This window comes from Enhydra lutris, unplaced genomic scaffold (genome assembly GCF_002288905.1).
Source record: "Enhydra lutris kenyoni isolate GAN:26980312 unplaced genomic scaffold, ASM228890v2 scaffoldscaffold2, whole genome shotgun sequence".
NCBI lineage: Eukaryota > Metazoa > Chordata > Mammalia > Carnivora > Mustelidae > Enhydra > Enhydra lutris.
The window spans coordinates 86,751,197-86,777,774 of record NW_019154086.1 but is presented as its reverse complement, the minus strand read 5'-3'; the positions used below and the strand labels follow the sequence as shown (position 1 = coordinate 86,777,774).

Genomic DNA, 26,578 nt, shown 5'->3' with positions numbered 1-26,578 from the left:
AACCCATCCATGCCTTTTTAAAAAATTTAATTGAAATAGACTGAATCTCCATGAGGCCAGGGATTGAAGATAGAAATTTTGTATTCACCATCTGGTTCTTTCCCAATATCCAGATGTTTGGTGGTGTTGAGGCAAAACTCAAAGAATTGCATTGTTTACTTTGTTAATAAAACATTGCTCTTACCTATCCTAGTAATTCTTGCCTGACCTGAATCAACATCATATTTTCCTCTTCCTGTTTTGTTTTGTTTGGTTTTCAGCTTTTACGAGTTGAAGTAATTTCATAGAATCCTTAGATTTTCAGATTGGAAGGGAATTTGATAAAACCTAAGGATGCTCCAGGTTTAAGTATATTTGTCCTAGAGGTATTTTGTCCTCCCCATTTTCAAACAAGTTGGTTTTATAGAGGTATCATAATGAAAAAGCACATAGGATAGGTGGTTGGTATAAACTATAAATCAAATAGTAGTAAATGCTACTATTTAGCCCTTACACACCTTTTTCTTTTGATCTTCCTTTCTCTCTCTCTTTTTTTTTTGTTTCCTCTTTTCCTGTTTTCCCTTTTGTTTTCTCAATTTCTAACTTGTCCTTGTTTTGTTTTGTTTTTTTCTTTTTTCTTTATTGCCAGGGTATACCTGTGATGCAACGGGGTAAAATTACTTGCTTATCTTCCAACATTGTTGTTAATGCTATGATGTATGGAAATGTGGAATCACTATATTGTACACCTGAAACTAATATTACACTGTATGTTGACTAACTGGAATTTAAATAAATACTGGAAAAAAATAAAATAAAATAAAATATCCAAAACAGTTGCTTGTATTTTACAGAGGAGGAAATTGAACCCCTGAGAATTTTAGTAAATTTTAAAACTCATCCAGACAGCAGGGGCGCCTGGGTGGTTCAGTGGGTTAAAGCTTCTGCCTTCAGCTCAGGTCATGATCTCAGGGTCCTGGGATTGAGCCCCGCATGGGGCTCTCTGCTCAGCGGTGAGCCTGCTTCCCCACCCTCTCTCTCTCTCTCTACCTGCCTCTCTGCCTACTTGTAATCTCTCTCTGTCAAATAAATAAATGAAAATCTAAAAAAAAAAAAAAACAAACAAAAAAACAAAACTCACATAGATAGCAGTTGAGTAAACCCAGGATAAGAAATCAAGTCTTAATTTATTTCACACTTTGTTTTATTAAGGCAGTCTCAGCAAGAGGGCTATGTACCAGGTGTTAAGAAGTAGTTATTAATCTTTGGTGATGGATCTAGCAGTAAAGTCCAAGCTGACCTCATGATAATCAGAAAGACAGTCTTGAGAAGTACAGTGAGGCAGAGCCAACTACACCCCCCCATGTTTTGTAGCCTATTTTCTTCTCCTGGGACTGAAATATGGTCTTTAGAACAGTCTGACGATTCATGTATTCTAGTAGTTGGAATGTTACTTTCTAGGCTGAGAATTTAAAACAAGTTTTACAATGGAGCTACGCATCTATTCATGCAGCAACTTTGTTCCTACATGTTATATACATTTTGAGTTCTACTTAAAAACCAGTAGGGAAACTTCTCTTTGTAGGTTAACAGAGCCAGGTACCTTTAGTTGACTAGTGGGATCAAAATACTCACAGGTCAGCTCTGGTTATTACTGAAGAGTCACGTTCTATAATCATCAGTGCAGATAGTTGGGTGTCTCAGTTCAATTGGGAATATACGGTAAGGTTATGGCCCCTGTTTCAGTGCTCTTCTGTGAAAAGGTAACAGAATGAGAGGGCACTGTGTGGACGAAGGTGGTGAAGCCCTGAGGCAAGTGTGTCTAGATCCACCCTTCTAGAATGAGAGCAAGAGAAGAAACCTAATGGTAGCCCAGACTGACCACATTTTAACTCTAGTGAAGCAGATTGAGAAGGAATATTCTCACTCCTGAGACAGTGGGCAAGAGTGTGTAGATGCTCACTACAGTCCCCAAGCCTCCAGTAAGATCAGATTTGTCTCTCATAGTTCTCTGTACTCCTTCCTGATTGTAATAGTCCCACTTGTTTAGCATTTGTGTTTCTCAGTAGACCCTAAGCTCTGTGAATAGGGGCTTTTCATCAGTGTACTTTTGGTACCGTAGGTGCCTGGCACAGAGAAGGCTCTTATAAACATTTGTTGAAATGAACTGTACCAATCCCAGTTACTGGTAAAATCTGGCTTTGGGGGGGTCAGGAATGGAGTCCTTTATGTATTTATATATAACAGCAGCTAATTATTATCTGTAGCTAATTTGTAGTAGCTACTGTTCTACAGGTTTTTTTTTTTTTTTTTCTTTAGACTGTTTAAATTAGGACTTCTAAAAGGGATAATATTTCTTCCTTAAAACTTATCATCATCTTTCTAGGCATATTAATTATGAAGAAAAATGTGAAACTATTGGTGACATTATAATTACTTGGCACTTAAAATTGTTTTATAATGCTAGGTTTCTTCAAAAATACACAAATGACAATATATTAGAAAACACATTTAGCAAAACCTTTGGGGGAACATTTAATTATTTTTTAAGGAAACAAATTTTTTTATAGAGCCTTATAGATAGTCTCCTTAGGTTATGGTAATGGTAAAAACCACCAGCTTGACACATTTAATTGCATTGGATTTGACTGGTTGGGAAGATGGAGGCATTTTGAAATCTCATGTCTAGAATTAATTTTGGTGTTAATTAATCTAAAAGTTAGAGGCCATCAAGAATGACTTGATGATTCAAACCCTACTAAGTTGGAGGACTTACGTAGTATATGAAGCCCCTTTGCTGTTGTTTTAACTAGTAACTGCTCTTCTCTGGAGGTGAATCTTCTGTTAGAACACTGTTATGTTCAACTAGATTAATAATGCTAAGGTAGAGAAGAAATTTATTTTAAAATGGAGCTCAGAAATTTCTAAATTAGCCATTTTCAAATGCGAAAGGAAATGTATAGATTATCAGGGATATATATATTTACAACACTGAGATTTCACAAATGCTCTTAAAATAACTTTAACCCAGTTTCTTGCTTTGTGAAGACAAAGTGTTTTTACTAAACTTCAAGCATGCTTGGAAGGGACGTCTTCTCTCATGGCTCGCATATATTTTTTTTATGTCACATGCTTATAAATCATAGTAAAAAAGATATGCAGGCCAATGGACTATTGTCCAAAGTAAGAGGGTAGAAAAATTAGCACATTTACTAATTATGTGATATATTCTACTTTGTGCTTTCAACATTGTTTTATCCTGATTAACTGAATTGTCTTTGCCTTTCATTGTTCCTTAATGTCAGTCAATATGTTAGAGAATGCATGAATTCTATACATTGGTATAAATTTTCCAAAGTAGGATTCCTCAACAAAGACCCAAACTTAATCTCTATGTTCATAAACTGACTCTTGTAACTAAGACATGATGTGTTGTTTGAATTAACAGCATTTTCCTTTGCAGTAAAAAGGGTGAATAGGATTCTGAATCATTATTTTCTGGTAATTTTCTCTGCTACCGGTGTTTGTTTTAGTTCTGACTACTCATCCATCCATGTATTTTACATTTTATACATCCTCGTATGCCTTCTGATAATGCCAAGTGACACTTTCCTTTGAAGGTGCCATTCTAATAGCATGAACACGTTTACTTTGAGTTTTAAAATCTGATGCCGTGTTTTCTTACACCTTAACACATGATAAATTTCTGTCATTGGATTTAGTCATTATTTTAGTACAACAGTGATCTTTCTGTTAAAAATTATTGTATGTTCCAATTAAAGGCATATTACCTTCACCTGTAAGGTTCTGGTGGAATGACAGCATTGATTAATACTGGAAATAGGTAAAGTGGGCTTTGGACAGTCAACAATAAGGACAAAATTAAAATCTGATGATTAATCTTCTGAAAATGAAAATTAATATGCATTTTTTCACAAGAATCCCAGATGAAATCCAAAATCTGTTATCTGTTATCTGATCTTTACATTGTTTTCATGTGTTACAGTGAGCGTAGTAAGAAAGTTTTCTAGCGGTATGAAGAGAATGGAAGAGGGATAATAACACACATTACTATATGCTGCAAGTAAAGTACCCCAGTGATGACAGCATGTTAGTTTGGACTACATCTGATTTGATTTTACACTGAAATTTTTTTTTCACGGTAAACAAAAAACAAGGTTTTTTTGTCTTTATATTTTGAAATTCTGATAGATGTGAACAGAAATCCATATACATATGGGTGTAAAAAAGAGGTATTTTCAAAGATATCCAGCTATGAATTTGTCTGCTGGGGAGAAGTTGTGAGTTGTAATTGCTTTCTGTGGCTTAAGTAATTTTCTCTGTTGAATACTTAAATGAAGCATCAGGAAAGAAAGAAAAAATTGTATTCATACATATTGCCTTATATTTGAGCGTTGCAGAAGCTAGCCATTCTTGATGACCATTGTTAACCTTTAAAAAGAAGAAAAGAAACAGGGAGGGGAGAGAAAGTTTTGTGGGCATGGGGAAATTACTTCTGAGGTCTCTTCACTTGCCCACATATTTTGCTTTAGGCCAGTGTGTGCAGTTTGACATGTGTAGTGCATTCTAGAGGATGGTGAACCGGATTTGTGGTGAAAATACTGGTATCCTTAACACGCTGTCAGTTGGTTTAACTATTAATCAGAGATACCGTGAAGAATAAAGGATTAGAGCCAGAGACAGATAGGTTTCAATATGGCTCAGCTGAAGCTATGAAAGGGGCGAGTCGTTTAATGTTCTTCTGGACTCAGTTGGTAAAATAAGGGGGTTGGGCTAGAATCATAATTTGGTTCTTCTCAACTCTGTAAGAGTCAGTATCACTTCAAAAATGAGGTTTTACTGTTGCATGCATGGAGTAACAGGGTGCATAGAACTAAGGGCTGGGAGGATGTCCCTTATGATTTTTTGAGCTTGGCATTTAATATTTTACAGCAAAGTTTTTAGCTTAACATAATTGAACTTGTACTAGATAGGGTTAATAGGCTAGAACAAAAGGTCAAAGCGTAAGGCATTAGGCTTAATTAAGGGAGAGCAGGAGTGGCAGGAGTGTGTGACAGTTAAATGGGTTTCCCACAGACTAATGTCGGTTACAGTGCAACCATGCCTCAACTTAAGTGGGTTATTTTGTGCAAAGGGCAGCAGTGATTAGCAGTTTGACATGCCAGACACTTCTGGCCAATCCCATCTGTTTTAGAGGTTAAAAAAGCACACCTTTATGAGCTGATGGATTGATTTGTGTGCCCGTCTGGTAAAGATTAGAAGTCCAAGGCCAATGCAGTAAATGTCAGTTATGGAATATTGTACTTTCTCCGTTGGCTCATTGTTTTAACCGTCAACTGTTTTATAATGGTGGATTACTGCTGTTTATGGAGGTGGATGCAGATTGGGCAGGGGAACAGGTGAGAGAGGAAGAAAAATATTTCCTAGACAGAATTGTGAATGCACATATTCTTAGCAGGTGTTTCAAATGGAGATACGGCATATTCTAGGCAGACTTGATTTTTATGGAGTATTTTTGGCCTCTTCCTTACAGTTTAAGTCACGTTGTGCTTTTCTGAGTGTTATCTGAACAACCCTGTCAGTCCAGGATTTAATTTTACATACACAATTGTTAAGTTTCTTTATTTAGGTAACTCTTTTTCTGACAGATGGGTAGTTTATCTCTGTATCATTATATATACTTGAAAGTGTAATATTTTGTTCATTAACCTCCTGGGGAGGAGGAAAGAAAAAAGCAAAGAGAAAATGGGAAGAGGCATACACACACTTGCACACACGTGCACACTTGCTTTGTGAGTAGGATTTACTAGGCTCACCTGAGATTGATGCTGTTAAAATAAGTGTATCTAAACCTGGAGTTGGACTTAACTTCCTTCTTTGAGAGCTGGAGGAGTGATGCCATTAATACAGTTCATTTTCAGTTCAAGATTGTAGCCCATTTAAAGATACACAAAGGCTGGTTTGTGGCTATAAAAATTGGCTTTAACGTGTTCTGATATCCAAGGAAAGGAAAAATCCTAAATTTGTGTGGATGAAATAGAACTTCAGATATTGTGATTGTAATCAGTGAGCTGCAGGAACGTAAGGCATTCATTCAGTCATTTGGGTGGACAGAGGGAAGTGTTTCAGAAATAACAAAAAGTTGTCATCTTAACAGGAAATTATTGTCAACCTGAGATTTGAGTTTAAGTAAAAATGTGACCAAGAAAAAAAAAATGTGACCAAGAACACTGGAAAAAATATTGGAAGATTCTGATTGGCCCCCATGTTTTTATCCTCGTCAAAGGATATGAACCATGAATTGCCTGTTACATAGTTATACAAATTATGTATATTATGTTAGACCCTGAGTTGCTTCTTACAGAAGAAAATTTATCTAAAGAAGAAATGGCCACTGAAAGTTATATGTGGATCATAATAGTAACTAGTACCTTTAGAAATACATGTATGCATTAATTTTATTAGTAAGCTATTCCAAAGTGAATTGGCTTAACTTATAGAGAAAAAATGAGATATTTTATTTCTCATTTAAAAAGGACAAAATAACATTATGGTATTGAAGTTTATTTAGGAATATAGTACTTAAATAAATATGTATTTATCCTGTGTTCTTTGTGGAGTACCATCAGTTGAAACTATTTGGATCTAACACAGATTTACATGAAAGAAGCCTTGCCCTTCTGTGAAGGTAGAGAAGAAGGTGAAGAGACATACATTTTGTAATAAGGTTGTTTCTCTTTCACTAACTCAGCTTTAATTACAAAACATTGGCTTGAGGAGTATAAAAGTACTTGGTTAGTTAGTTAATGAAATGTGGGAGGTTTAATTTAATGGACAGAAACTTTTTTTTTTTTTTTTTTTGAGTGAGAGAAAGAGAGAGATAGAGAGAGGAGGTGGGGAGGGGCAGAGGGAGAGAGAGAATCCCAAGCAGGCTCCTAGTCCAGTGCGGAGCCCAACGTGGGGCTCCATCTTACAACCCCAAGATCATGACCTGAGCCCAAACCACGAGCTGAACACTTAACTGACTGAGCCACCCAGGCAACCCTGGATAGAAATTTCTTAAATGAATATTCCAGTGATGTTATGTTAAACATAAAACAAATATCTGATACTCTACATTTGTACTAATAAACATTTTTAAAGTACCCTGAGATCCTATCTTTGTTTCCTTCTCTTTTCTCCAGTAAATTCAAGTGCCAATATTATCTAGTTTGTATTAGAATTTTACAAAACTAAAGGGAAACATTTTTTTGGTTACCTTGTTTTTGTGTGGTTTGGTATATTCTGAAGTTTTCAAAGATATGCATTGGCTCTTATAATCTGTGGTAATCAGTTTCTGTCTGTTGTATTTCCCTCCTTTTACTAATACTGTACTACTGACTTTGAGACATTTAAAATCTGCTTCTCTAAGCAAAGTAATTTAATGTATGCTTGTTTAGGTTATCAAAAGAGAAAGCAGAAACTTTTAATATACTTAAGATCCTGTGTTTGCAGTTCTTGTCCTAAAAATTGTTATAACTTTGTAACCTGAATTTTAGTTGTTAGAAATTTCATGAGAGAATGTAAAAAATAATAGCTCTGTTTCATCTTTTGGTTTTAAATGCTAGTGAATTGTGCTTTACCTCTATTCAGGCAGATTGATTTTTAACAAGCAAGCTATAATATATGGTGAACTTATTCTAATATATATTCTTAGTATATCTATGTATTTATAGTTATAAAATCAGTGTGCATATGTGTGATATGTTTCAAAAAGAGAACTCTGCACCTGTTGATTGCATTAAGCATTTGGTATCTTTTAATGAGGAGGGAGAAGGTGCTATCACTCTAAGTGGATCATTCCTCCTCAGTAAATTGTATACATTTTACGTTTTTGTATTCTGTGACCTTGCAGTCAGTGACTTCAGCCCAGAATAGTTTCAAAGTCATGTAAATGAATGCAATTAAGGTATTGCTTATCATCTTACATAGTTCAGATGGAACCTTATTGGATAGAGAGATTTGTTTGCTTTATGAGGAAGGTCAAAATAAGGTTAAATTTTATTACATAAAATGATTTGGTAATGTTTTTATTTAGCTGCTGAAAATGTAATGTCCTAATAGGAAATGATAATGCTCTTTTTTTTTTTTTTTCTTTAAACCCCTGGGAGGTCTTTTCAGGGTTTTTGTTTGTTTGTTATCTGTCTCTAATAGTTATAATTCTATTTTAATATGATGCCGTCTACTTCTAAAATTTTGGGAACATTCTGCCCTTAGTTATGATTCTGGGTATCTTTGACTCATACATGTAGGTGACATTTCCTGCTGCTGACGGAGGGTTGCTTAGGAGCAGCTGATGTATGTGCGTAGAGAATTTGTGTTCATGTGCAATTATCAGGCCAGTTGGTGCAGGACCTCGGACAGCAGGATTGGAGTCCTAGTTCAGAAAGGAGATCTGCCACCCTACCAGGCTGATTGTCTGTAAGGGATGGGAGAGCATTAATACAGATACTAGAAGAGTTTTGCTGATGAAGGATTGTGTGTGTGTATGTGTGTGTGTGTGTGTGTGTGTGTGTAAGTAATTAAAAGACAAGTATTCCTCATTGTAGTTGGCCCATATAATTACCCTCTTTCTTTCACAGTATTATTTTTACTTCAGCATGGTATATTATTGAAGAAGTCTTGAAGATCCACTGATTGGTGGAGCTGGTCAGCTATGGGCCTCGCACCGTATTAGGTGTCGGAGGACTCAAAGATGAATGAGGGGTTCACAGTCACAGTGAGAGTAAGAAGAAGCCCGATGCCCAGAAAGTGATCTGGAAGCATAATGGTCAAAGAGCCTGCTTGGGTAGGGTGTTGAGAAAGCATTACTCAAAGAAATTTGATACCTCTGTGTGGTTTTAGGGTAACTACAGACACTGGTAAAATGAAGTAATGATGAAAAGTAGCTACTGTATTTTCGGAAGTTGAAGTTGCCGTGGTGGGATCAGGGTGTCTGCGTCACGCCTTCCTTAGGACCAACTAACTTCACTGTCCATTAGCCTGTTGATCAATATAAAGTCTCCTCGGCCACTGCAGTATTAAAGTACAGGCTGTGTCTCTTGATGGTCAGAAAGTCTTCACCCGCTCTTCTATTCCTGAGGGTATAAACTTGCCCACACGTTGATGTCATTCTGTATCTAGAAGGCTTCTAAATCTCAGCTCAGCGTTTTTTGTTCCTAGTGGTCTAGAGAGAAAGAGAGAGGAAAAAGGTGTTTCAACTCAGTATTGACTACAGAATACTCCTAGTAGCTTTTCTCTCAGAATTCCTCTTCATCACCTTTAACTTCTCACCTTGAGAATAGGTAATGGTGTTTATGTAGTATAAAGACAGTGTATTTTGGTAAATAATTTTGTAAGCAGATTGTTCATCAGATACAGTCAATAGCTATGCCCAAGGAAAGTATGTATAATGAAGAATATTTTTTATCTTACATCTTTTTTGCTATTTTTTGAGATAATTTATTTTAGTCAATGATTAAGATTCCATTGTAAAACATACCATTGAAATTCTTTGAGATAAGAAGTACTTGAAGTAATATTTATTTTTCTTAATTTTCAGGGAGTTTCTGGACTGTGAGCTATTTCAGACCTCTGTTCTCAGGACCCATTATTTTAACAGTCAGGAGACACACATCTGGAAGGTATTGTATTTTGTCTGTTGCTCCATTTTTTAAAAAATATAGTTAAGCCTTTCCAATTATAGAAAGAATATTATGTTGCATTTTGTTCTTTGTTTTTCTTTAAGTTTCAGATATTGACTAACTAGTTGTTTGATGTTTGTAACAGGGGAGAGGGATATATTTCAGTGTTGGTAATTCTGAATTTTGTGTAAATCAGTAAAAGAAAGCTGCTTTAGTGGGGGGTGACTGGTTAGCGCAGTTCGTTAAGCATCCCGCTCTTGATTTCCACTGAGGTCGTGATCTCAGGGTCATGAGATCAAGCCCCTCGTGGGGCTCCTCACTCAGCAGGGAATCTGCTTGAGATTCTCTCCCTCTACCCGCCCCCACTCTCTCTTTTTCTCTCTCTAAAATAAATAAATAAATCTTGTTTAAAAATCTGGTTTAGTGGGATGCCTGGGTGGCTTAGTCAGTTAGCATCTGCCTTCAGCTCAGGTCATGATACCAGGGTCCTGGGATTGAGTCCCATGTCAGGCTCCCTGCTCAGTGGGGAGCCTCCTTCTCCCTCTGCCTGCTATTCCCCCTGCTTGTTCTCGCTCTTTCTTTCTTTCTTTCTCTCTCTGACAAATAAATAAATAAAATCTTCCCCAAAAAATAAATAAATAAATCTGGCTTAGATAGAAACAGTGTTGCCTATTTTAAGCACCTGAAGTATTTACATTTTACCTTTTTCCATATAGGACTATTTTAAAGAATGTTTTCATTTGAAAATGAGATATTGAAGGCACTTATTTATCTAAGACAGTATGGAATATACATTAAATTAATCAGGCAGGGCTAAAGTTCTTCCTGCCTTTGACAACTCCACCTTGTAGTATAGGGATCAGTTGCTGTCTACATTTCTGCCAGTCTTTCATCAGGATCCCTGGACACCTGTCTCTGCCTCTGTCCATCTGCTAAGTTCCCTATCTGCGTTATCACGTGGTTAGATCAGTGTTGCATAATAATTCGTCTGCTTGCAAAGCCTGAGTCTCAGACATGTAATGCATTACTAGGAAGGAAGGAACTTACCTGTTTTATGTTTTTGTCTTTTGTGACCCCAAGACCCCATGTGATTGCACCAAATTAGACTAAAGTCAGTGGTGAAAACAGTTCCCTTCAGCCTTAGCCAAAGTTTCCTTCTTAATATCCACCTTTAAACCTCCCCTAAGTTTTGTGTTTTCCTAAACTTGCCTGCTCTCTTGCTTGGAATAGAAATATTTAATAATGTATTTCTTGAAGTTGTAGTGAATAAGTCAACTTCTTTGAATACATATTTTCCTTATTAATTGGATATTTATTATTTATATTCACATGAGATAACACAGAAATCAGTGTTACAGGTTTTCTTAATCACTTGTCAAACCATATGAATTCCTAGGATTGGTTACATTTACAGTCTTTTATGTTTCCATAGCACAATATATTGAACTTTTAAAGTAGTAACTTTCTGTGTTTAAAATTCTTCACCATTGGCAAAGTGGTATTTTCTCCTTCCTCTTGTCAGTTATGAGAGGGAGGGTAAAAGTGAGTAAGAAATTTAAATAAGCACATTAGGACTATAAAAGAAATTGTAAGTGAACCCCAAATGTTAACTTTAATTTTGACTATTACCAGTGAAAGAAATGATATGATCAGAAACTCTGGATTTTGTGAAATCTAGTTACCTTTTTATTTGGGCAGAGTGGTTACTGGTATTTATTATTTTTAAATTTAATTTTATTATAATTCTGGTATAATTAACACATGGTGTTATAGTAATTTCACATATACAATGCAGTTATTCAGCAATTCCATACGTCTTGCCATGTTTAACACAGGTGCACTCCCTAATCCCCATCACCTATTTCGCCCATCCCCCCACCCACCTCTCCTCTGGTAACCATCAGTTTGTTTTCTATAGTTAAGAGTCTGTTTTTTGGCTTGTCCCTCTCCCTCTTTTTCTCTCTCTCTTTTTTCCTTACTTATTTGTTCTGTTCTTAAATTCCACATATGAGTGAAATCATATGGTATTTGTCTTTCTCTGACTGAGTTATTTCAGTTAACATTATACTCTCTAGCTCATCCATGCCATTGCAAGTAGCAAGATTTCATTCTTTTTTATAGCTGAATAATATTCCAGTATATATTATTTTATATATATGTACAGACATATGTTCCTGTGTATATATATATGGCAGTTCTATTTTCAACTTTTTGAGGAACCACCACACTGTTTTCCACAGTGGCCGTACCATTTGCATTCAGTGAATACCATTTGCACTCACCAACAGTGAAAAAGAGTTCCTTTTTCTCTACATCCTCCCCAACACTTAGAGTTTCTCGTGTTTTTGTTTTCAGTCATTCTGACAGGTGTGAGGTGATACCTCATTGCAGCTTGGATTTAGCATTTCCTGATGATGACTGATGTTGAACATCTTTTCGTGTGTGTTGGCTATCAGGATGTCTTCTTTAGGGAAATGTCTTAAAAATGCCCATTTTTAATCAGATTATTTGTTTTTTGGGTGTTGAGTTATATACTTCTTTATATGTTTTGGATGCTAACCCTGTATTGGATATGTCTTTGCAAATATCTTCTCCCATTCACTAGGTTGCCTTTTAGTTTTGTTGATTGTTTCCTTCACTGTTGCAGAAGCTTTTCATTTTGATGTCCCAGTAGTTTATTTTGCTTCCGTTTCTCTTGCCGCAATAGACCTATCTAGAAAAATATTGCTATGGCCGATGTCACAGACCTTATTGCCTTTGTTGTCTTCTAGGACTTCTGTGGTTTCAGGTCTCACATTTAGGTCTTTAATCCATTTTGAGTGTATTTTTGTGTGTGGTGTAAGAAAGTGGTCCAGTTTCATTGTTTCGCATGTAGCTGTCCAGTTTTCCCAGCACCATTTGTTGAAGAGACTGTCTTTTTCCCGTTACATATTCTTGCCTCCTTTGTCAAGGATTAATTGACCATATAACTGTGGGTTTATATCTGGGCTCTCTACTCTGTGCCATTGATCTGTGTGTCTGTTTTTGTGTTAATACCAGACTGTTTTGATGACTACACCTTTGTACTGTAACTTGAAGTGTGGGATTATAATACCTTCAGCTGTACTTTTCTTTTGCAAAATTGCTTTGGCTGTCTGGGGTCTTTTGTACAAATTTTAGTATTTTGGGGGGGGGGCACCAGGTGGCTCAGTTGGTTAAGTATCTGTTTTTGGCTCAGGTTATGATCTCAGGGTCCTGGGATCGAGCACCACATTGGACTCCCTGATCAGCGGGGAGCCTGCTTCTCCCACTGCCAATCCCCAGGCTTCTGCTCTATCTCCCTCTCTCAAATAAATAAATAAAATCTTTAAAAAAAATTTAGGATTTTTTTTTTTCGAGTTCTGTGAAAAACACTTAGTATTTTGATAGGGATTGCATTAATGGTATAGATTGCTTGGGGTAATTTAAATCTTTTAACAATATTTGTTCTTCTCATCCATGGAAAGTTATCTTTTTAAATTGAAGATAAGAATGAACTATTATAATTAAATATTTGAAACAGACATTCAAATAGTTCATTAGTTATACAGAGGCTTGTTACACCTTTTTTTTTTTTTTTTTTTTGACAGACAGAGATCACAAGTAGGCAGAGAGGCAGGCAGAGCGAGAGGAGGAAGCAGGCTCCCTGCGGAGCAGAGAGCCCGATGTGGGGCTCCATCCCAGGGCCCTGGGATCATGACCTGAGCCGAAGGCAGAGGCTTAACCCACTGAGCCACCCAGGCGCCCCGGCTTGTTACACTTTTAAAGTCATGAATTATCCATTTATGAAAGTTTATCATGTAATCTCAAAATTAAGAGGATGTTTGAATAAAGTTGAACTGGTTACGATATTTTATTAAAAATGCAAATAAATTCAGTTTAGTTGTAGAATTAAGTAAATTCAGAATAAGAATGTAAATTCAAAATAGGAATTGGTTTTAAGTAATGCTTTTGAAACTAATGATACTTAAGACCCCTTAAAAAAAAAAGTTACTTAAAAAAAAAAAAAAAACTTTTTACCAAGGTATAGCTTCATGTAGTCAAATAGACACTCTTACTTGATAGTTCAGTGATTTTTTTTTTCTTGTTACACATAAGCATACCCTGCATAACTAACACCCTACTTCAGAAGGCTGTCTTTCCTAGTCAGTACTACCTCTACTCAACAGAAACAAAGCTATGGCATTTTTGCTATGTGTTCATTTTGCCTGTTTTTGACCTTCTTATGGCTGCAATCACGTAATACGAACTCTTGTGTCAGAGCTTTTCATCAGCATCTTGTCTCTGAGCATCATCGTGTGTGTGTCCTGTGTTCCCCCAGTTGTCTGTATTGCGTTGTGTGATCACACCACTGTTTATCCTTTCTATTATAGATGGACATTGAATAGCTTTCCACTTTGGGGCTACAAGTAAGGCTGCCATGAATTTTTTTTTAGATCATTTGGTAGGAATAAGCATTCCTTTCTGATGAGTGTATGCACAGGAGCCGAACTGCTGAATTGTGGAGCATGTGTATGTCTGACTTCAGTAGAATGCATACTTAGAGTGCTCTTTGGGATATTTTGGGATATTTGGGAAATGTCAATCAGTGTATCTTTTTGTAATGATAGATTATACTGTGATACAGATTTATTTTTCTCCAATTTTGTGTAAACTCTAAAGTTGGTTTTTTTTTAGGAGGAATGAAATTTTCCCATCTATTAAAAATAAGTTGCCTGTTTTCTGATGCCATTACAGCATGTATTTGATCTATGCAACTTAGATCTCTCCTAACCCTACTGAAGGAAAATAGGACGTAAAACACTCCCATATATATTTACTACTGTGGAAATACTGAAATTTTAAATTAAATCAGACATTTTATACATGAAGCTTTTATCTTATTCTTGAATTTTGGGATACCTCTTGAATATCTAAAATAATACACTCTAAAGTCACAAAAAACTTACCTTAGCATTTGTGATGAATATTTCTTTCTACTTTTATCTGTGTTGTGTTAATCTTTTTGGTGATCTAAAGTGAAATTATTCATTCTAGAACATAAGTACTTGAGAAATTTTTTGTCAGGTCTTTTCCTCAGTTTGAGAGCAGTGATGTTCATTCAAAAAAAGTATAATGTAAGCTGCACATGTGATTTTAAATTGCCCAGCAGGCACATTAAAAAAGGAAAAAGAAACTGATCATTTAATAAAATATTTTATTTAACCCAGTATATATTTCAAAATATATTTCACTGCATAATTAATATAAAATTATGAGATATCTTACATTTATTTTCTTATAGTAGGCTTTTGAAATTCAGTGTATATTTTTACTTATGTCACTTCTCAGTTAAAACTAGTCATCTTTCCTCTACATTGTTAGAGCTTGGAGTTGAGGCCACTGCCTGGCCAGTGAACTCGCAAGTGTGGGTAGTGCTACACGAGGAGGGGCAAGTCTTTTGCTCACAAGGGGCTCTGTTTGGCGCAGTCAGTGAGTGTTATAGTACTTCTTGCTGCAAGTGTGCGTGTGTGTAAGTATATATAAAAATAAAATTGAAAAGATTTTAAAAGGCAAACCAGTCCCTTTTCAGGTGCTTCATAGCCACATGTATCTAGTGGCTATCATATTGGACAGCACAGCTATAGAATTACATCTTAGGTTTTTAAAAGACAAGGCTTTAGTCAAATTCATATCTGGTTATCCTTTAGGGGCGCTAGGTGGCACAGTCGCTTTAGCGGCCCACTCTGGGTTTGGGCTCAGCTCGTGATTTCAGGCTCCTGAGATTGAGCCCCCCGTCGGGCTCCACATCCAGTGAGTAATCTGCCTCAGATTCTCTCTCTTTCTGACCTTCCTGCTCATGCTGTCAGAAGCTAATATACCATCATTGAGTGGGTCTCAAACTGCCTGTTTTTCCTTCACTGTTGAAATAATTAACATTTTCTTTGGTTGAACATCAGATAAAGCAATTCGCCCATGTTTAGGGAACATGTATGAAAAATACATATCTTTAAACCACAGAATCGAAATCTGTAACAGCAGATGAGTAATAGCTTCCATCTTACTCTAGGTTATAGGATGGATAGAATTTTAATCTTATTGTATGTTTCCTTTTTCCTTTTTTAAAGCATGGCTGGTTCAATTTGAATGTGATAAAACTGAGTGATGTAATTCCACTATCTCCCACATAAAATAGGGCAGTTAAAAAGAGGTTATATGTATACATATCGGTGTACCTGTGACTTTCATCAGTTAGGATATTTAAAGGTTAACTACATTATGAGGGTTAATTAATGTTTCTTCATGCATATATTTGCCAAGTAGGATAAATCAAGACATATGCTACCTCATATGAACTTAGGTCGAATTTTACTACCAAATTGCCTTGCTTTAAGCTTTTTTAGTGTTCAGAATGTGGATAAGGTTCTATTGACCTTTGAATATGATCACATGTGGAGTTGTTGGGAGGGATAGGGCTCCTTGAGCAATACTGGCCGTAATTGTATATGTTAGCTGTTATTTTGGATTCTAGATCCGAGGTAGCTGGTTTACAGTTCTACTCACTAACTTTTTTTTTTTTTTTAAATAGTACTTAACCTCTTCCTTTTTAAAAGAAATCAACTTTACTTTTTTGACATCCAATTCTAACAGTACATGGTATTGGCTGCTTTTTAAAGATGAAAATCATCCCTCTTTTGAAAAGCCCTCATCTTGGTTGTAGTAAATTTTAAAGTTCCTATCTTTGCTGACCAGGCCATCACATCTTCTTAATGAGGCCTTACCTGGCGACCACTCCACCCTGAGTGGAGGCCTTCCCTCTTTCCTTTCTCCACTTTTCTTTTTCCACAGCACTTACCACCTTTAAAATTACCATGACATAAAATTTTTTAAAATTATTGTTTATTGATTATTTTCCGCTTCTAAAGTGAAAGCTCCCCGAGGGCAGGAATCTTTTTATGTTGTGTTCATCACTAATATATATGAAGGAAGCAAGAATAATGCCGGGTTTCGGTTGGTACAGCTACTATAGAGCAGTGTGGAGCTTCCTCAAAAAATAAAGAACTACTATCTGATCCAGAGTCCTACTCCTGGGTATATATCCAAAGAAACTGAAATCAGGATTTTGAAGAGCTGTCTGCACTCCTGTGTACATTGCAGCAGTATTCACAGTAACCAAGACATGAAAGCAACCCAGAGGTCCATCAACATGTGAATGCATCAAGAAAATGCAGTATTTCCATTCCTTAAAAAAGAAGGAAATCCTGTCATTTGTGACAACATGGATGAACCTAAAGGAAGCACAAATACTACACGATCTCGCTTTGGTGAGGACTCCAAAAAGTCAGACTCACAGAAGCAGAGAATAGAGTGGGGGTTACCAGGAATTGGGAGGAAGAGGAAACTGAGGTTTTGGTCAAAGGGTGTAAACCTTAAATTACACAAGAGGAATAAGTCCTAGGGATCTACTGTATAGCATAGCATCTGTAGTTAGCAATACTGTATTTTATACATAAAAATTTGCTAAGAGGTAGGTCTTATGTTAAGTGTTCTAATCACACAAAAAATAAAGAGGGCGGAAAGAAACTTCTGAAGGTGTTGGATATATTTATGGCATTGCCTGTGGCGGTGATTTCATGAGTGTGTGCTTACTTCCAAATTCATCAAGTTATATAGCATTTTGTATATCAGTTATACTTTTAAAAATTGTTGTTGCTTGATGACAGGAATTTAGAAGGAGCTCATAAATACTTATTGACTAAGTATTTCTTGAATGCATTGACAAACTACACTTTTTTTCCACTCCTGGAAATTTGCCTTTAGGAATTTTCTGGGGGCAGGGAATATTTAAAGCAAGAAAAAAACAAAGATCTTCAGTTGTATATATAATAATACATTTTGATAATTTGAATTCGTCAAAAATAGTTTATTCATCAAACTGATACATGTATTATACCTCTGAAAGGTAACATGTAAATTATTATGGCCAAGTAATTTATCTTTTGGGTATTTATATGTGTATTTTTCCATTTGGGTCATAAAAATAATGTTGGTAATCAGAGAAATATATTTATAAGATACTTCTTTTTGTGAAATATAGAGACACACATTGTATTTTGGCATCTTAAAATTAGTATGAATCAAACAGACCTTGATAGTTTTTAAGAAATAATTTATATGTAGCAAAGTATAGATTACTTTTCAACTTAGTAGACGTTTTCTTTTCTTTTTTTTTTTTTTTTAGTAGACGTTTTCTAGTTGTAGTTTTTAAAGTTTTATATTTAGGTCACCTACAATAAATATCTTTAAAATAGTACAAAAATGTAATCAAAGACTTACATTAACAAATGGTGTATCCTACCTTAGAATACATTGAAAGGAGTTGTTCGAAGTGGTTTTTCCAGAATGGTGAATGGTATGGTATGTGATTATGTCTCAGTAAAGCTATAAAAGATGTAAAAAATATTTAAAAAATTTTAAAATTAAAAGAAGTTTTTTTTTTCCAAAGTAGAATAGGTAACTTTATGCAATAATTTAAGCAGTTTTTCTTGCAAGTCTGTTTACAAGTGTTAGGTTTTATTTTACACCTTTATTTATCAACCCATGATGTATCTGACCATTTCAATAGTCATTTTTATGAGAACAGGAAGAATTATAAGTTTTGGTTTATTTCTTTCTCCTTCCACTGCCGTTCTCCCAATTCAAACATTCGTACTTCCTGCTTGCTAGACAGTTAGTGCTGTCGCTTTCTAACTGGTCTTTTTGCCTTTTCTTTTTTATTATTCAACCCATTCTACATACTGTAGGACAGTAAACCTCTCAGAAGAAAGTATTAATAACTCAGAACAAAGGCCTTTGCCAAACAAGATAAAGGCCAAGTTCTATTTTTATCTAGCTCCTACTTCTTATCCCAACATCGTATTCCATTTGCCTGAGCCTCAGAGATGTTAACCGCACATTTCTTCTGCGTTGTCTTGTAATCCCTGCTTATTTTCTTTTACCAAAAACGCTACCTGTCCTGTGAGTTAAATAATCACCCTGAAGTGCCCTCTTCTGTTCTCCCTTAGTAGTTGATGAGTACCTTTCACACTGCATTTATTTTATTCATCTCTTCTGCAAGATTGTAAACTTCTGAAGGGAAGGGATCAAATCTTTTATAAATCTGTGATTCATAAAGCACCCAGCTTCAAGCCCTGTGTGTATGGGGTGATAAAAGGTTGGTGAGACAGCAGCTCCAGGGTATATCCTCGAGCTTTAGATACAATTAAGAAAAGGATACAAATTCATCATGTAAGGCGCTGCACAAGTTACTTAAGCTTAAGGTGCAACAATTTTTACATGTGGTTCGTGTGAAGATTTTACATGTGGTTAGAAATTTGTAGGTTCCAAAGTATGATCTAAGCATTTGTGATAGTTCTCAAACTGTGTTTTGTGGACTTTGTCTTCATGTAAAATACATAGAATGTTGTTTTAATATTCCTTACCTGACTAATGACAAGATTGATTTGATATGTTAGCTGAATGTTTACTGTAATAAGTCTCTTTACCATTCATCTGAAACAAGAAAGAAAATAGAGATGCCTTTGGGAAAGTAATAAATTACCTGTGTGGTGAATGCAACAATTTGAGAGATGAATGAATTTGAAAGTTTTGTTAACAACTTCCCAGAATTGATCTTTAAGTCATCATATTGAATTACATGGAGTAAAAAAATTTTTTGAAGGGCATCATCTCACAGATTTCCATAAGTTTCTCGAAGGTGACCCCATCCCTGTCAATTCTATTTCCTAGGAGTATTTAAAATTAAATAGCTTACCAGGCTAGTAGACATTCTAAATGGGACTAAAATCAGAATGATGATTTTTTTTTTTTTTAAATGGGGATATAGTTCTGGTGCTCAGAACAGCATCTAGGAATGGAGTAAGTTTCTGATTTTTCAGGGATTTCTTTTTTCCTCCCCCCCCCCCCCGCCCCCGCCAAAAAAATCTGGATATCATGTATATCTGGGTTATAGCTGTGGAATTAGTTCAAAGAAAGAGATAGGTTGAGGTTCCAGGGAGGAAACAGTTTTATAGAACCAGCATCTTGAACCATGAATACAGTCACCACCGTAGACCCTGAAAATAGGGGCCCATATGGTCTCGTGTGTTTAAATGCTGAGATGCTGGTGACACAGATTGGTAACAAAGACTGAGTTTGTAAGGAGGAGGCAGGGATGATGGTTTCTAAATCTACCTTACTCGTGGTAAAATGTGATGTGCAATTTGGATGCTATTCTTTTGGCAATTAAATAGGTTTGAGAAGTTAACCTTACAGGCCATCCAGGTATATTTTAGGTGGTTAGTGTACAAAGCCCTTACTTATTATCTAGGTCATAATAGGAAATAACCTTTTATTTTTTTAATGGTGGCTAAATATTTGATCCTTCAGTGGTTTTTTTGTTTGTTTTGTTTTTGTTTTTTATATTACAGACAAAAATTTTGAAGGAAAAGTCTAAGTGTTTATCCTAATAGAAATGGATAAAGCCTGACAGTGAATGGCTATGAATTCTGGACAGTGAATGTTAAATGTTACTTTGACAAGTGTATTAAAAATATGTGCACAGAGTTTGTATTAATACTGAATCCATGCTAATTTGCTATTTTCACAATAATTTCAATAAATAAGAAATAGATACATAATACTTTCATTTTATTTAAGTACTTCCATGGGTTTCTATTAAGGGTGAATAGTTTTTGTTGGAAAGTTGCATATAATTTAAACCTAGTCTGGTGACCACAGAATGCTATTTTCTTAGCTTTTAAGTCTTAATGTAACTTGAGAGAAGGCAGAAGTAGCTGTTTCTTTGTGTATATATATATATATACACACACACACACACATATATATATATATACATACACCAAAGGATAGACAGTTGACCTTTGAACATGGAGGTTAAGGGTACCAGTCCCTGCAGAATCAAAAATCTGTGTGTAATTTTGAGTCCCCAAAACTTAACTGCTAATAGCCTACTGTTTACTGGAAGCCTTCCTGATAACCGTGAACAGCTATGTGTGTTACATACTGTAGTCTTATTCTTAATTTTCTTGTATTTCTAGGCTACATGGTTCTTCTGTTTTTTCAAATTGTTGCAGATCTCCAAAAAATTTTCCAGTATATTTACTGAAAGATAGTGGAGCTACACAGTTCAAACTCGTGTTGTTCAAACGTCAGTTGCATTTCTTTTACTCCTTGTGCAGATCCCAAGAGTAGTCCTGTCATGGCCACAGTTTAATACAGTGACATGAAAAATGCTGGTCTTAGAGTCGTACGTTTGATGTTTGAGCTGTAGCTCACCAAAGAGACCGTTTAACTTGAGGCTCAAGTTTCCCTATCTGTAAAATAAGGACATAACCTACATCAGAGGAATATTATGCAAAAAGTAAAGGAGAAAGTAAGTTTGTTGTCATCCAATGAAATGTTCTTGAAAGAAAATGTTTTATTGACAATACTGTTAATTCTGTATATTCCAAAAGAATTAAAATAGGTTTTTGGATGACTACTGTTTTACTCAATAGCGCACCCTTCTAAATTAGGACCTCTCTTCCACACATTATGCATTCTTTTTTTTTTTTGCTTCTATTCCACTTGAGGAGTTTTCACAAACCCTGCTCCACGCTTTTGAACTCCTTTCAAGTTTGAACCCGTTACCATCTGCCACCTACTGACCCACTTCTCTCTGCTTCCTTCAACTGTGCTCTCCCCATACACACTTGCTTATTTTTGTTGGGTGATTAAATTGGCCTTCATTTGATTTTTCCAAAGATCTAGATAAATACAGGGTTATAAACAGCAGCTCCCGAATGTGTGTGAACTCTAAAGCAAGGTAGAGAGGGGTCCATAAGTAATAATACTCTTTTCTCCCCCTAAGGAAGACAGTTGTCAGAGAAAACAATGGATAAAACCCCAAATGGACTTGCTTTTCCTTTCATTGTATAGTACTTAGAGGTTTGTAAAGTGATTTCTGCCTACATATCCAGGTTAAAAAAGTTTTCAGTATAAAGTATTAGTTTGTAAAGTGACTCACCACATATGCAAGCACTTCAAAATGCATGCCCTTAACTACTATTTGAATTTTTATAGGTTTGTAGTTTTGCTGACTGCAAGAAAATAAAAGGCCTAGTGCCAGTTTTTACTGGGTCAAGATTTATTTTAATGTATCAACATTTCCTCAACATTTTGATACTTTGAAAAGTCCTAGAGATTTTCCTGCAAAAAGGCTTCACAGACTTTATTCCAATAAGGAAAATTCAGGGTACTTATGCCATGGTAATAACAAAAGCAATATATTTGGTAAATTTGTTTATAGAAATTGCCAGACTACCTTAAAGATGTATTTTTGTTTAAAGAGGAAGGGACTAGTAATTATATTAGTACAGCTCCAGGCAGAGGAAATTTGACCTGTGATTTAAAAACATACTGTTAGCCTTTCATGAAATGATCAGCAGATGGGTTGACCAAGGCAATTGGTCTGACACTGTGGAGCCTTCCTTCAGTCGTGGTTTGTTCAATGTGTTATAGGAGCACACTGACTGAATTTGAATCCCAGGTCTACCCCATAACTGTTTATGACTTTGGGCAAGTGACTCCATGGCTCTGAAGCCTTAGCTTCTTCATCTGTAAAGTTGAATAGTATCTGTTTTATAGATAATAATTAAGTGAGATAATACATGACTTAGTATGATTGTTAAAAAAAAAACCCAAAAACTGGCATCTGCTTGCCATCTAGTTAATAAAAGTTATTTATAATGGCTGGGATTTAACTCTCCAAATAGTAGTTTTAAAAACTTGCATTTCTGGGGCACCTGAGTGACTCAGTTGGTTAAGCCACTGCCTTCAGCTCAGGTCATGATCCCGGAGTCTCAGGATCGAGCCCCACATCAGACTCCCAGGTCCATGGGGAGTCTGCTTCTCCCTCTGACCTTCTCCCCTCTCATGCTCTCTCTCACTCTCTCTATCAAATAAATAAAATCTTTTAAAAAAAAAATTAAAAAAAAAAAACCTTGCATCTCTAACGAGTACACTTTTAGTTTGCCCGAGTGGCTCAGTCAGTTAAGTATCTGACTCTTGATTTCAGCTCCGGTCATGATCTCAGAGTCATGAGATCAAGCCCTTCGTGGGACTCTGGCTTAGTGTGGAGTCTCTGACTGAGATCCTCTGCCTCTCCCTCTGCCCTTCCCCCATCCACTGTCTCAAATAAATAAATAAAATCTTAAAAAAAAAAAAAAAAGTACACATACCATGATGAGCACTGAGTGATGTATAGAATTGTTGAATGACTATGTTGTACACCTGAAACTAATATAACACTATGTTAACTACATTGGAATTTAAAAACTTGCTTAAAAAATTTCATTGCATGTTGAGAGTCATTAAAGTATGGAAATATATTTAAGATTTCTTTAAAATCTTTAGGAAACCATGTTAGAGTCAAAACAGTGTTTATAACTAATAGACTGAATTTAACAAGGATTGAGACACTGGTGTCGTGTCTTGAACAAGTCTGAATCCTGACTCTGACACCTACTTTGTTGACTTTGGACTAATCATTTTACCTCCTAAGGCTCAGTTTTCTCATCTGTAAAATGGGGATAACTCAGTAGGGTTGGTTTTGAGAATTGAAAGACTAAAACCATAGAAAGCACTTAATGTTCTTGGCACAGTAAGTTTTAGTTATTGTTAGTCCGTAGATACCCTTTAAACATGGCCTTTAGTACTTGTGAGAAGTATAGACTAAAATTTTTTGATGTAATAGTTAATGTTGGAATTTTGGAATTGATACTTTTTTTTTTTTCCATTTGTATAATGTTTATCTAGTTGACTTAAGATAAAATACTAAAATATTTTGAATCTCCTATTGTCCAGATAGCACTTAATTTATATTTGGAAAAACAAATTTTTATATATCATCTGCTATGGTCGGAATGTTTATTTTCCCCTCAAAATTCATATGTTGAAATCCTAATCCCAAAAAGATGGCATTAGGAGGTGGAACCTTTGGGAGGTGATTAGATAATGAAGGTGGAACCCTCACAGTGGGATGAGTTTCCGTATAAAAAAGGTCTGAGAGAGATCCCTTTCTCTTTCTGCCATCTTTGGTCTAGTGAAAAGATGGCCGTCTCTGCACCAGAAAGTAGATTCTCCCTGGATACTGTATCTGCATGTACCAGGATCCTAGACTTACCAGCCACCACTGTGAGAAATCGCTTTTGTTGTTGATAAGCCACCCAGTCCATGGTACTCTTGTTACAATCACAGCCTGAATAGACTAAGACAGTATCCATTTTCTTTGAACAATTTTATGGCTCTGTACTTTTAATCCAGTCTTTATTCATGTTTCTGCTTTCCTTCCTGCATCATTGCCTCAGAGTGACCCAAAGGAGAAGCAGGGAAAGCAGGAGGAGGCAATGTTGTCAGTAGATGGTCAGCCTTACCTTGATCAGATGTACTCACAGGACTAAAGCCCTCGGCTAAATTGATTCATATATACTTTTTGAAGTATTACCAATAGAATAATTTTTATTGCCTTTTTACTATTGTGGAATCTGCGGAGAAGATTTTAAAGGAAATCTCTACTTTTCCCACCATCCTTCAGTGATTTTTTTCAGAGCCATAATCCATCCAGTAATTTTTCCAAGTGGCAGCTAATAAAAGATTGGCAATTAAATAGTTACCATAGGGGCACCTGGGGGGCTCAGTGGATTAAAGCTTCTGCCTTCAGCTCAGGTCATGATCCCAGGGTCCTGGGATCGAGCCCCGAATCGGGCTCTCTGCTCTGTGGGGAGCCTGCTTCCCCCTCTCTTTCTGCCTGCCTCTCTGCCTACTTGTGTCTCTGTCAAATCTCTGTCTGTCAAATAAATAAATAAAATCTTGAAAAAAATAGTTACCATATATTGTAGGCATTATATTAAGTATAGAGTTAAGTTTATCCTATAGAAAGTTAATTTTTTTTAATCTTCTGTTTGGTGCCCCTTTTGTTTAAAAAAGAAGTTGTTTAATGGCATAGGGATTTTACATTTGTAGGAATTTTCTTAGTTTATAAGACCTTAATGAGGAAACACTATAGTTTGGTAGGTTCTTATAGTGAGAACTTGAAAGAGTTAGAGTTTTGGATAGATAAAACTTTGGCTTTGTTACTAATGGTTTGTCTTTGAGTTAAAAACCAAACCCTGATGACTGTTAGCCCTTGTACTCAAACCATTACTGAATCACCAGATCCCCCTTCCCTGTAAATCTACAATTACTTCACAGATAAAAGGGTCCCCCAGCTGCCGTCCAGTGTGTGTACACACACAAAGGAAGTGTAATTATTTATGTTTAATTCATCATGTCCTGATTTTGTGTGGCCTTGAGACCTCCCACGTCCCTCCTTACCACCTAACTTCCTCTCTTTCTCCTTCTCTTTCTTCCTTCCTTTGGATGAGTACTGATAGTTCTGCAGAACCTGGTTAGTCAGATAGTGGTTTAGAGCACAATTCCCTATTTAAATTATTTCAAAGTTCTATATTTAGATTGCCTTTGCTTTGGTCATATGTTTCTTTTCAACTCTTAATTAAGAACACACTGTTTATAAATTAATTCCTGTGAGAAAATATGACTCATAATGAGAGATCTTGTTTTATTGTCATATGACATGTTCTATAGGCATGCAGCATAAAAAAGGGGAAAAACACCTGACATCCATGTTCATTTTGTTTGATTAACACATTGCAGGAAACTGACTATTTAAAAACTTTTTTTCTGTGTTAATTAAAATACAAGTAATTAAAGACCTGACTAAAATAACTTAAACAATGAGGGATAAATATCCTACCGAACATGAAGTTTAAAATACAGGTAGCTAATTAATTGTCATAATAGTGTTATCAGGAACGCACATGCTATTTTCCATTTTTCTACTCTGTTGTCTTGAATGTTCTGGCGATCTTTGGTTACAAGGTAGACATTTTTTCCATCCTACTTTTTTTTTTTTTTTTTTTTAAGTGAGAAAAACATTTTCTAATAAACTCCGTTGGCCATAATTGCCTCATATATCTATGCCTAAACTCCTGACTGGCAGAGTAAACATTACTTGTCATGGTGGCTCAACCTAATCAGGATTCAGCTCCTAAGAGGAAGAGAGTGAGTGTTCTGCCAGCAAGTGAGAAGGGGAAGGTGTGTCTTTGAGAGGGCTATCACGGTAGATGACACAACTAGGGAAGTTGACAGTTTTGTTAATTTCTACAGGCTTCCTTATGGGATCACAAAATATAGACAGGTATGCCTTGATTCATTCAATGTATGTTTATTGAATATATACTGTATTCTAGTTATTCTCTGTCCTACGACTAGAGCACTGACCAAAAAGGGGAAAAATTACTGCCCCTTTGAAGCTTAGAGTATACAACCGTTCAACTTCATGGTATCCTACGAACTGTGCTGAGAAAAAACTGAACTAGAGAAGGGAGCTTGGAAGGTTTGGGGCAGGGATGTATGAAATTTTAGATTATGTCCAGGGAACCTCTCACTCAGAAGATGATTTAAGTAAAGGCTGAGTCAAAGTGGTACATACAGCTCTCTGAGGAGAAGGGTATTCTAGTCAAAGCCCCTGTGGGTGAATGAGGGAGAGTCACAGGAAGTGAGATCAGAGTGGGGTGCCACTAGATGGTTTTGAGCCAAGGGGTGAATACAGAAAATGTGTTCACAGAATCACTTTCGCGTTTGTGTTAAGGAGAGCAAAGGGCATTAGAAACAGAAGCGGGGAAAACCAATCAGGAAGCTATTGTAATAATCCAGGAGAGATGATGGTCACTTGAATGGGGACATTGAGAAGTAGTTGGATTTTAGATATTTCCAAGGCAAAGCCTACAGAATTTGCTGACGAATTGGATGTGGCCTGT

The 26,578-nt window shown here is 36.0% G+C and overlaps 1 protein-coding gene across 1 annotated transcript in view; it reads left to right on the top strand.

Annotated features, from left to right (window-relative positions):
• LOC111151172 (nuclear receptor interacting protein 1) overlaps positions 1–26,578 on the top strand; it is a 98,500-nt gene that overhangs the window by 8,867 nt on the left and 63,055 nt on the right. Inside the window, exon 2 of the mRNA XM_022508974.1 lies at positions 9,581–9,662. The gene's annotated coding sequence lies outside the window, so the exon portion shown is untranslated. The remainder of the gene's footprint in view (positions 1–9,580; positions 9,663–26,578) is intronic.